We start from the raw sequence: 13,567 nt of genomic DNA, 5'->3' as shown, positions 1-13,567 counted from the left end.
GCCTTTACCCAAAAACAGCCAAATTACCTCTCTCTGAATTGGTGAAAGGCATTCGTGGCAAAGTAGTTCATTTGCCATTAGATCTTACAGAAAATGTACACACTCTAGGACTGCAGCGTTCAATAGAACATTCTTTAATGTGTTGGTAAATGGTGTACCAACCAAAGACAAAAGAAATTGGCAACAACTGGTGGACTTACATAAAGTTAGACATGCCTTGCAATATCGAAAAGACAATAATGAATACTACAAGGAAATAAATATTGAAGAAAGCTTAAGGGAAACAACTGAAATAATTGAACGGTCAGCAGAAACTGGACAATTTGAACTTCTGGATCCTGCTGCAGTATCCACTCTTTTGGACCAGTACACAATTCATCCATTGCATTCCAATGAAAGCATAGATGATGCACTAGAAACTTACCAAATGCGACAATCCAAAGGTTCACCAATGAGCATATGGGAAAAAAGTATAGAAGCACGTGCTTTTCCACTACTATTTCCTAGTGGCAAAGGTGGAAGGTATGATGATAGACCCACTCAGATTACGCATCAGAATACTGCTCATTACGAATGTATTCCCAAGATCCCAGGTTTAGACAAAATGTGGAATACATATTCCACCTACTCTTTGAAAGTGAACTAGTAATCCTATGTTACGGAGTTGCACACATTTTGAAATGTGGAACCCACTTTCAAAATATGTCAGCTACACAATTAATACAAAAAATACAAGATAAAGATGGAGGTTTACAGTCAAGTATAACAAATTTGTTTGCAAACATGCATGGTACGAAAGAATAATGGTTCCGACGACACGGAGACGTACGTTGTATGATCAGAAACCTTGGACCACCGACTTGGTTTGTTACACTAAGTTGTGCAGAATATGCATGGGAAGATTTACATGAGTTCCTACGCATATCAAACAACAACAAAACCAACATACATTTATTAACACCTGGAGAACTTTGCTCTCTAGATCCAGTTAATGTGTCAGGATATTTCCATCATTGTTTCATTGCTATGCTACACTTTATTTGCAAAAAAACTGTTCCTCCCCTTGCAGAAGTGCACCACTTTTTTTGGAGAAAAGAATACCAAGCGAGAGGAGCACCACATATTCACATGCTTTTATGGATCAAAGGTGCACCTAAATTTGGTCAGGACACTGATGCCACTGTTTTGCAGTTCATCCAAAAATATGTCACTTGTGAAATCCCTTCACAACGGACACATAGTGACCTGCACAGGCAGATTTTACAATTTCAAAGACACAAATGTGGCAAATATTGTTGTTGCAAATACAAAAACAAAGGGAAATACTACACCAAATGCCGGTTTGGTTTCCCTAGACCAGTTACAGAAACAGGTGATGTGAACAACTTCATGTCTTCAGTTTGACATAGTGTGAAAGGTAAATCACCTAAAAACACGTACTACATAAAAAGAACCGAAGAATGTATATATATCAATGATTACAATGCAATCATTGCCCTCTTATGGAATGCAAACATAGATGTGCAGTACATTGCAGACAATTCCACTGCTGTAGCACAATATGTTACAGCCTACTTAACAAAAGCTGAAAAAACAGAGCTTCAAGACCTTTGGGATGACTTATCATCAGACAAAACACTATCTCAAAAATTGTACAGCCTAGGCATAAAAATGCTCGCTCATAGAGAATGTGGGGCCTATGAAGCGGCAGATCGTTTAACTGGTACTGCCTTGTACAGAAAATCTGACAACATAGTATGGTTAAGACTTGGTCCTGCTAAATCTAGAATAAGAGTTCTGAAATCATATGATGACATAGAAACAATTGCCAGAAATGATCCCAACAGCCAAGACATTTTAAAATACAATTTACTGGACACATACTATCCGAACAGGAGTAGCACTTTGAAAAGCATGTGTCTATACTACATAGCTCAAAACTTTGGATACAAAAATAATGTAAAACACGATGAAAGCAAAGGCAGATATACAGTCACAGCTTGTGAAGGCAGCTTAGTGAAACTTACAAAACAAAGCTTGATTAATTATGTTAAATTGTCATTAAAAACTCCTCAACAGAAAGAACTGTATTACATGTCTCTACTACAACTTTTTAAACCATGGAGAAAAGAGGAAGAGATACTAGATAACCATGACTGCTATGAAGATGCTTTCAAAGCAAATGAAAGTACTATCACCGATGTGAACTTCACGCAGTACAAAGCAATGTTGCACAATGAACAGCAACACGAAGAAGAACTTCAGGCCCAACTAGATAAGGACTCTTCCGACAGTAGTCAACCTTCTGTAACAGGAAGTCAAGAACCAGTAGGACAGCCACTAATAGCAAATGAGGCAGAATTAGCTATGACAGAAGTGGAAAACACCATGGGCCTCATTACACGGACGGCGGTAAGGGTTTACCGGCACCGGTAAGGGCACCGGTACCAGTAAACCCTTACCGCCTTACTACGAGGTCCCTTTGCGGGTTGGTACTTTAACGCCTGCTGTTTAGCAGGCATTAAAAACCAACCCGCAAAGGGAACAGGGTGCTAATTACGGTACCGCAATTTGCGGCACCATAATTAGCGCCTTCCCCATTCCCATAGATCCCTATGGTGCAAAAATGGGAATTGGGAAGGGCAATGGGGGAACGGGGAATTACTGCCCCGCCAACCTTGGAATTCCCCTTTCCTCCAAGGCGGTGCCGGTATTTTACCGGCATGTACCAAGGTGCTAATAGCACCTTGGTCCTCCGCCTACCATGTAATGAGGCCCCATGTGTCACTATCAAGAAAATATAGAAGACTTAACTGTACAACAAACAAAACTTAACAAAAAGCAGCGCACCATATTTGAAGACGTAACAAAACAGATTGCACATGGTGTTGAACACGAAAAAATAAAGAATGTACCTGCCAAAATTACAAACTAATACTACTGTATGTCAGTGGTGAAGCTGGGTCAGGAAAAACATCCTTAATCAAAATCATCAGCAAGTTCCTTCAGCAATTGACAAACAACAAACTATCAGATGTTGTAACTGCCCCCACAGGTTTAGCTGCCTACAACATAGGTGGTGTCACTTTACACCGATTACTACTTCTTCTAGTAGAACACTAAAACAAATTAGACTACTACAAACTTTCTGCAGAAGCTGCAATGGAACTACGCAGAGTATTAAAACAAATGAAAATGCTACAAATAGATGAAGTGAGCATGGTCTCCAAACTAATTTTGGCTTTAATTCACCTCTGATTGCAAGAAGTACTTAAAACAATCTACAAACAACTCTTTGCAGGGAAACACATTATCGTTTTTGGAGATCTTCTACAATTGACACCTGTGAAAGGGGAACCTATTTTTAAAACCGTAGGACGCAAACTCTGCCGTAAAACTGTTGGCAGCATAGGAAATGTCAACCTTTGGCAACATTTCCAATACAGAGAATTAACAGATAACATGCGGCAATCTGCAGATCTCACTTATGCCAACATCCTGCAAAATATTAGAGTTGGTGTACTATCTCAGGAAGCACAAGCAATATCGAAAAACCAGCACATGCATGCACTTTACGGCGATAATGCATGTGCTACTGATGTTATCGAACAATTAGCGCACAAAAATGTCAATTGTATGGCCTTAATGCCAACTCTTGCAAGCTGTGTCAAATTCAATGAAACAATGTTAAATAAAGAAATGCAACCAATAATTGAAATTTGCACCACAGACAAACTAGACGTACATGGTATGACACTGGCCATGTGTGAGCAAGCCACAACAAGACTAAGTAGTTCAGAAAATTCAATCTCCAACACAGCTGGGTTGGAAAAAATATTAAAATTCTCCTTAAATTGTAGAGTAATGCTGAAACGCAACCTTGATGTGGAGAAAAGGCTAGTTAATGCGGCACTGGGTACAGTTGTTGGCTTTTAATCATACCCGCGTGACAGCAACATTCAGTTTGTCAATATTCGCTTTGACAGACTTTCAGAAGTGAAAAGAATAGGGGGCTCAACTGCTCGATTCCTTCTGTTCAAAGACATGTATGTACGTAGCGAACAATTTTCTCTAACTCTTGCATATGCAGTCACCATTTAGAAATCCCAAGGTCTTACCCTAGACAAAGCATTAATAGATATAGGAAACACAGCCTTTAAAGAAGGCATGAGTTATGTAGCACTATCACGCTTACGTACAATTGACAGGCTATTTCTAATCAACTTTGATGCAAATAAAGTGACCGCTGATATTCCTTGCATCTTGGAATACAATAGACTGCAGTCACTGTACACCCCCATCTGAAACAATATCCTGTTCCAGAAAAATTAAAACGTGGTAAAAGAAAAGTAATTCAATGAGAAATGCAACATAATCTTCAAAGAAAAGATAAGAAAGAAAAGGGTCCTCAATTACCACAAGCAAAGAAGAATCTATTAGGGAAAGTAAACCAGGTACTTCTTCAAAGAAGGAGGAGAAATTCAGAAAAAAGCACTCTGAAACGGATCTAGCTGGTCCATTCAAATTTTCAAATGAAAGTTGTGTAAGTTGCTATGCAAATGTAGCAATGAATATTATATTTCAATTGCCACCAATGGTGAACAATATTTACGTACACAGTACGGACCAATTGTGTTTGCAAATGTTAGTCCTTCATAGAAACGCAACAAACAATCCTGACAACACGCACAGTGTTCATGGAATAAGACAAGAATTGGACAACTGTGCTGGAATGGTGAGATACACTATAAACACACCTGAAGATCCACAAGAATTTCTAATGTACTTACTACAAGTACTGGAAAACAAAAGCATACCTATAAATGAAATCTTCCAGATTTCTTACATGTGGAAACATACGTGCACTCTCTTTAGCAATGTCATACAGGAACAAATACCAAATGAGCGATTTGTGTATGTATCCATACCTAATTGTGGATCTATTCCATTTCAGCAACTGGTACAGAATGCAAACCATGCCAGATTATGTACTATCTGCAATTCAGACAATCGCTCCACCTTACTGATACAAACTCATAGTAAGTACATAATACTTATGCTGCTACGTTATAATGCAGATGGTACCAAAAACAACTGCTAGCTGACCGGATTCACACACGGTCAAGTATCACTGGGAAAGAAAACCTTTACAACAGTATGTATAATCTACCATGCAGGAGCTACAACCAATGCAGGTCACTACACTGCATACATTAAAAAGAAATGTGGATGGGTGGAATGTAATGGTAGCACCATTACTCTGAAGAAGAGATTGCCAGCTAATCTTACAAATGCGTATTTAATCTTCTTAAAGCCAAAATTTAATGACTAATGTGTACTTCAACATTACCAAAAAATGAAGTGAAAGCCTACATACAGTTAGAATACGCCAACAGGTATCTGACTGCCCAAGAGTGTGTAACAAGAACAAAGATAAATGAATACCACAGAAGCACAACCACAAATGCACAGTTAGAATACATCAACAGGTATCTAACTGCTGTTAAAAATATCAACAATGCTACAAGCATAACATAAATCAGAAAGAACAAGGAAACACTCAAAGTAAGGAAAGAAATAGTTTGTACCATACCAAATTAAGGTTTATTTTAATCCGACAAGGATTTTTTTCACCCAGACCCAAGGATTTTAAAAAAAAACACAGAAACTGAGCACAATGCACAGTACACTGGTGTGTAAACTAAGTATGAGGGTCAAAAAAAAGCTAAACTATCTATTATACAATGTAAGAAGTCTTCATAAAATGCAAACACTAACATGCTTTTTTCTTTTATCACAGAAACTAAAAAAGGCTACGCGCGCCAAGTACTCCAGTCATGTAAAACATATGTGGATTCTGTACAAATTAAACAGTAAGTATATTTATAGGCATTTCATACATATGCGAATCAACACAGCTAATCTATAGTAGTAATATGGTACAGTGACTATAGGCTAGACCTAGCATATTTGATGTATAACCCACCTCCTACACCCTACAGGCAAGCAATCCACACTATAGGTCCTACCCACAAACATCGCTACATATCAAAACCATGGTGCTTCTAATTTCACTACTTTTAAGGTTAGTTTTGAGTGCATGGTCTGCAGCCATACAACCAAGACAGTACAACATGCACACAAACACACCACCATACCACGGCCATGTTCACTTATACCCTCACTCCCTATCACTGCAGACTTGGGTGCATGGCTTTTGGCCATGCACCCAAGACTCTGGGTCCTAGGCAGAAACAGCAAAGCATATTGCAACCATTGTGCCTTCTAATTTCACTACTTATGAAGTTGGTTTTGGGAGCATGGCCTTTGGCCTTTGGCCATGCTCCCAAAATGCTACGCCCTCCCCACAACCACCTGACTGATGTTTCATAGTACGAGTGTACCTATGCCTGTTATTTACTGCAGTAGTTGTGGTCACAAGCTACAGACTTGGGTGTAAGGCCATAGATTGTTCAATGTATGGCTATGCAGTGTATGAAATCCATAGTGGCTTACAACTGCAGTCCTTATAACTTTGTTTTTGGGTGCATCGCCTTTGGGCATGCACCAAACACTCTAAGTCCTTGCCACAACTACCACACCATATCACGGCCATTGTGGCTTGTAACAAAATTTCAGCCATGCAGCCAAGTCTGTACACACTCTCCACAACCATTTGACCCATAAGCAATACTGCAATTGTATCAATTTCTATAATATGCTGCAGTGGTTGTGGCCAGGGCCTAGAGTCTTGGAAGTAAGGCCTACGGCCTACGGCCTACGGCCATGCATCCAAGACTCTATGCCCTGGTGTACAGGTATACTCCTACCTGTATATCCATACATATTACAATTTATGGATGTGCAGGGGATTCTACCTCCAGTGCTTATAACTTTGTTCTTAGGTGCATGGCCTGCGGCCATGCAGCCCAGACTGTACACACTCCCCACAACCATCTAATCAATAATCAATAGTACAGGTGTATCCATGGATGTGACATGCTGCGGTAGTTGTAGTATGCTTCAGTGGTTCTGGCCAGAGGCTAGACTCCTACCTGTATATCCATACATATTACAATTTATGGGTGTGCAGGGGCTTATACCTCCAGTGCTTATAACTTTGTTCTTAGGTGAATGGCATGTGGCCATGCAGCCAAGACTGTACACACTCCCCACAACCATCTAATCAATAATCAATACTACAGATGTATCCATGGGTGTGACAAGCTGCAGTGGTTGTGGCCAGGGCCTACAGTCTTGAAAGTATGGCCTTTGGGTTTCGGCCCACGGCCATGCATCCAAGACTCTAGGCCCTGGCCACAACCACCACAGCATGTCACACCCTTGGTGGCGTACTAATCAATAGGACACCCATAGGAACAAATAATATAATAACCACATGTACTCAATGGCAATGTTCGCTAACACCACGTGTGTCCTTAGAACAGTTTCAAGGTGCCTGTGCGCAGGACGGACTGAAATAATGCCCCTATTAAAACCCTTATTTTGTGTACACACAAACATTCCGAACAAAGTGTGCATAGAGAATACAATATTAACACCTACCACCTGAACAAATACATTTTTTCACCTATCTCTCACAGTGTGAACCACCCCAAGCTCTATTACACAGCAAACTAGGTTTCCAAATAGCATGTTACCGCTGGTCGCCGCTGTCGGCGGATCCAAGATGTCTGGCGCAGCCAAACAATCTGACGCACAACACGTCTCACTACAGCCAATCCACAGAGACGTTGCGTGTCCGCGGTCATATTGCCAGCCCATTAGCCAATCGCTATCTTGTCCGCGGAGCGAACAGGGAAGTGTGACCACGGAGCGGACATAGATATCACACATTTTTTAGACCTACTTTTTGATAATTTTAAAGAAAAATACTGCATGAATTGTCACCAAATTCACAAAAGCACGCTTTCGAGACCAAGCCCCTGCCGCAAATTTGGTTAAAATACGTCCAGTGGTTTGGCCTGTACCCGTGCGCAAAGTTTTTCCCCCATTCAGTCTATGGGATAAAAAGACATTTTAGGACCCCCCCTATAACTTTTCCCTCCTAGACGAATCCTCACCAAACTTTGCAGAAAATTTCAGAGTGTCCCATATACTTTTTTCGCAAAGTTTGGTGAGGATTTGTCCAGGGAGAGCGAAGTTATAAGCCGCCCAAAAAGTGCTCTTCCTATGGAAGCAGCAACTTAACCATAACTACACGGCCACGGTATACATATGAAAAAAACTTTGTTAAAGGAAAGTTATGGTTAAGTTGCACTAATAAAAACCTATGAAATTCAGTAAAAACATTGTTAAAAGGATGTTATGGTTACAATTAAAATCGAAAACCCCCTGAAATTCACCAGTTATGGTAAGCTAATCAACCATAACATGCGCCACCGCCGTGCACTGCTAAGACTAACACCCAGGACATCAAAGATGACATCACAAATATCATTGATGAAATCACTGATGACATCACATGTGCATTTACCTTTCATACAAGGGGTTGTGAAAGTAATGTTGGCAAAACAGTATCAGGGATTATCGAGAGATGTGTAATAAACTATATACTTCATCACGCAATGTAGTGTTCTAAAGAACATTCCATTGCCGTGTTCTTTCTAGTACAGGAATCTACTCATACAGAAATGTAGGTATTGGCTGCGGCATACACCACAGAGGTGCTATATTTGAAATTTTCCAAAGTTATATAATAAAACGGTGAATACTTCTGTATCAGACTTTTCTGTACTGTGAAACATGTACTAAGTAGCTAATAATGCATCACTTACTACATATTTCTACTAATACACACAAAACATAAATAGACTACAAAGCATACACATATGAGGCTTATATATGGAGAGTAAAGTAAGCAAATAAGAGACAGTATCATTAGCAACTGTGTATAATCTACATGATTGTATTCATGTACAAAAATGATTGCTGTGTTTCAGGCCTGCTTCTACCCCTATATATGTACATCATAAGATGCGATTAAATTCTAAGGAAAATAGTGTAAGTACATGTGAGAATAGCAATATCTATAAATGTAATACCTTTTGAAAGTTAAGTTTCTGACTGTCAGTAAATAAACCCACCTGGCCTAGATATGGCAGTGAACAAAAAAGAAGGGGCTAGACATGTGATGTCATCAGTGATGTCATAAATGTTATTTGTGATGTCATCTTTGATGTCCTGGGTGTTAGTCTTAGCAGTGCATGGTGGTGGTGTAAGTTATGGTTGCTTAGCTTACCATAACTGGGGAATTTCAGGGGTTTTTCGATTTTATTTGTAACCATAACGTCCTAGTTTTTTATTAGTGCAACTTAACCATAACGTCCCTTTAACAAAGTTTTTTCCTTGAATATATATATATATATATATATATAATGTTTTGTTTGTCCTGTGAAGATATCACATTTATACCATTGTTAAATACTATGATGACCTTTTTGTTAGGCAATTTGTTTTGTTACGTTCAATTTATTTTGCAAACTTGTCATGAGTAAAATGTACTAAATTCTCTATAGTCACTGGAGTTTTTCATATATTTGGGATGCCCTGATAAATTGTGTTCATTATTTTTTTACCACCGTAAATCCTCTTCATGTTCAGACTCAAACATAAAGGGGCCGATTCATGGAACAAACGGGCGCCGAAAATCTTGGCGCAAGCGTGAAAAAACAGGTGCACGCGCACGAGTGTGATTCATGGAAGTCCCTTCGTGTGTTTTCCTCGGGATGTGCACCAAACCCATGCGTGGCGCACACAGGCGCACACGTCAATGCAACATCCCAAACGCTGTGCGCAACGCACACAGGGAAAGCGCACAATGTCCGCGCATACACCAAAAAGGGGCGGGACACGGGGCGTAACACACGGAATGGGGAACAACGTGTGAAAACGAAGGCGTAACTGGGGAAGTACTGCAGGGAAATACACGGAACGCCCACACGTATGCGAACAACCCGTATTTATGGATTCGAATACGGGAAACCCGTGCACGGCAAAAGATGCGCATAGGCGTTAACACGTCCGCCACACGAAGGCAGGCGGAAGCGTCCCCGCACACAGTATAAAAGTGCGCGCAAACAACAAACACATATATACAGCTACGATGAATGCCCCATTTGTCGCAGCACTGATCGGTGGACACCGCAGGAGGAGGAGAATAGCCAGGGCCCGCATTTCTTTATCTCCGGACCAGCCTTTTTGGGATGCCTGACGACCAGGTCTATGGCAGGTATAGGTTTCCACCTCGTATCATCCTAGACCTCGTCAGGGAGTAGTAAGATGACCTTACATCCCCACCCTGTGCTCCCAAGTATTGAACGCCTTGGAGAAGGTGTTCAATGTCCTGCATTTTTTGGCCACTGGGTCATTTCAGCGGACTACTGCCATAGTGGGTGGTGTCTCACAGGCCACGCAGTCACGCTGCATACACCAGGTGTTGGCAATCATCACTGCACGCCCCTCAGTCTGCAGGCATATATACATGCCCAGAACACCCGCAGAAAGGCAGGCCCTGGTTCAGGACTTTGACAGGGTGGCACACTTCGCCAAAGTGCTTGGTGCCATAGATTGCACCCATGTGGCACTATGTCCACCTAGGGCCACTGAGCACATCTATCGAAACCGCAAGCACTGGCATTCCATCAACGTGCAGGTTGTATGCGATGCTAAAGCAATCATCACCTCTGTCTATGCAAACAACCCTGGCTCCACCCATGACAGTTCCATATACAGAATGTCCGCCCTGAGCCGGGCCCTGGAAGCTGGGCAGCATGGTGACACATGGCTCCTAGGTGAGTACAAATGCCTGTGCACATGCATGCAAGTCACACACAGACAAATACCCAAACCTTAATAATCTCAACTATTATCACCTCCCCAGGGGACAGTGCCTACTCTCTGAGCAACCACATGATGACGCCAATCCGGAACCCCACCACACCACCCCAGGTAAGATACAATGATGCCCATATTGCAACCACGGGCATAGTGGAGTGCACATTCAGAGTGCTCAAGTCACGCTTCCGCTCCCTTGACAGCTCTAGTGGGCAGCTACTATATGCACCCCCAGTAGTTTGCAGGATCATTGTGGCAGCATGTGTCCTGCACAATGTTGCAACATGGCGGGAGGTACTGGTGGACATGGTGGTGCCCCCACATCCCCAACCACAGGCACAGGCGCTTCCCATGGGAGGGGACAGGGCACGTGGCGAGGAAGCCGGACCCAGCTTGTGGCCACATTCTTCACCTAAACTCCCACCCCTGCAGAGTGCACACAATCCTGGCACATACCAGGTGACAATCGAAGATGACAAAGAGAAAGTCAACTGTCACAACCTTACCACCCTGAGAATGTTGCCACGGAAGTGCTACATTGTGTGCATCCTTAGCTACTAAAACATAAACAATCCAGTGTGACCAAAAGGAACACATGCAAGGTGTGTATCACATATCCCTGCAAAACAGTCCATCACAATCCCTGGTATGTCACTAAAACCCTCCCAAACCACATCACCCTTGACTGCTACAGCATGAAATGGCATGCAATAGCAAAAGGCCAACACATGACCAATAATATACAAAGTGACATGTCGTAAATTAAAACTGGCATGAGACAATGATGCCTGACATGGAATCAGATGAAATGACTGACCAACAACCTCCCACACATACAAAGTCAGACACAAATGCTTTCCAACAGTCGTAGCATGAACACAACACTGAATGCCCGTTCACATGCACATTGGGCATGGCAAAATCCTGACTCCCAAACCCGTGTGCTGTGTGTGTCTCCTGCAACACACTGCTCAGCACACAGCACCTTGAGCAGCCATTGTGTTGCAGATTCACCTTGAGCATCACATCAAAAAAACGAATCAAATCTACAACCAAATGACGCATGTACAGGATACCCAAATGGTAATAGATCATGTGCTGCAGGGACACAGCGGGCCTGAGAATGCAATCTGTGTGTACATGTGGCCATGGAAGGGTGGTTGTACGTGTGGTGGATTATTGTGCAACTGTGTGTGTCATTAGGGACATGCACTCAATATATGCATGTGAAATCAAGTGACCCTCAGTGTCCTGTACACATCACATGTGAACATTGGCCATGTGAACACCCCAGCATGTCAAACCACACCAATCCCCTGACACCTGAAAAGTTAAGACAACACAGGAACAGGCATTGACCAGCACAACACATCATGTACATAGTACCCCACAATTACAATGTCAGAGTGCCCAAAACACTGTAGGTCAAGCCAACTGTCCAACATCAAAAGGCCCTCCCTTACACATCACTGTGACCTTCTGACCAACTGTCTCTGGGGTATGTAGCCTTCTTCCTTCAAGTCTACCTGGCTACAGGATGACCCTACCCCTTGGTCTCCATGTTCCAGCTTGCGTGTAAATAGGGTCCAGCCCCCTCAGAGGCCACCTTGACTGGTAAAAATACCAAATTGCAGAGAACTCCAAGTAGGCAAACCCGCAAACCAGGGAAAAAGGCTGTAGGCACCAAAAACCCTGGAAGAGTCTCCAGTAGATGACTTGAAGTAGCAGGAAATGTCAAAGCACATGTACAAGCACAATGATAGAACAATCAAGGTAGCACAGTTGAACAATGGTCCAACAGGTACATAACATACAATGATGATGGAACAACTGATGTGTAGTGTCACAGCTCTGGTGTCCAGGCGCAGGAGTGGCACGAACCAACCGCCCCCTCCGTGGTCTGGACGCCTGCAAGGTCTTACTAACACAGGCCTCTGAAACCCTGGCAGGGAAGGAGGGTCAAGGATATGTTGCATGGACAGGCATTGGTATTCATGATAACCGGAAAGAGGGGCAGGAGAGTGGCTGTGGATTTGCAAGGGAAAGTAGGCAAAATACAACTATTCACAAATACACATACTCAATTAGAGAAAACATGTTCGTCATGCACATTGTACCAAATTAGTCAAATGCAAGCCAAAGAGAGACTTATCTCTGGGGTGAGTGCAGGCTTCCTGCCTGCGCACTCTCAGGTCCGTTAACAGGAGCACTTCAATGCTGCAAAGAGAGCGTGAGTTACTAATCTGAATGTGTGTTTACAACACACACACACACAACACCATCCATGCCCCAAGGTAAGTGACTTCTCCACAAACAAACACCCCTGTGTGCTGCTTTGTACCCATATGTTAGCTTGGCCCACTGATGGTTTATACACTTTCAATGAAGTAAGGGAAGGCGCATGTGGCCGCGCAGGAAATGGAAGACCAATGGGTCAAGAATCACACATGATACAATGGTCCCTGGGTGAGCTGGTAGACGCGTATGGCAAGGTGCAACTTCATTACAAGTTGTGTTGTGGCAGCCGCAGATTACAATAAGTAGTGCCTGTGGCAATTTGCACATGCAAATGACATGCACTCACCACGAGTCTGAGCCTCGCTGGGTGTCCCTGTGCGCTGTATCAGTTCCTGGCTACGAACGCTACTACCCTAATAACTCTGCTTCAATGGAGCAGGGGGTACTCAAGGATATGTTTGATGGCCCCTGC

This window comes from Ambystoma mexicanum, chromosome 2q, assembly GCF_040938575.1.
Source record: "Ambystoma mexicanum isolate Mex_15411 chromosome 2q, UKY_AmexF1_1, whole genome shotgun sequence".
Taxonomy (NCBI): Eukaryota; Metazoa; Chordata; class Amphibia; order Caudata; family Ambystomatidae; genus Ambystoma; species Ambystoma mexicanum.
The sequence above is the reverse complement of the archived record's forward strand: the minus strand, read 5'-3'. Positions refer to the sequence as shown.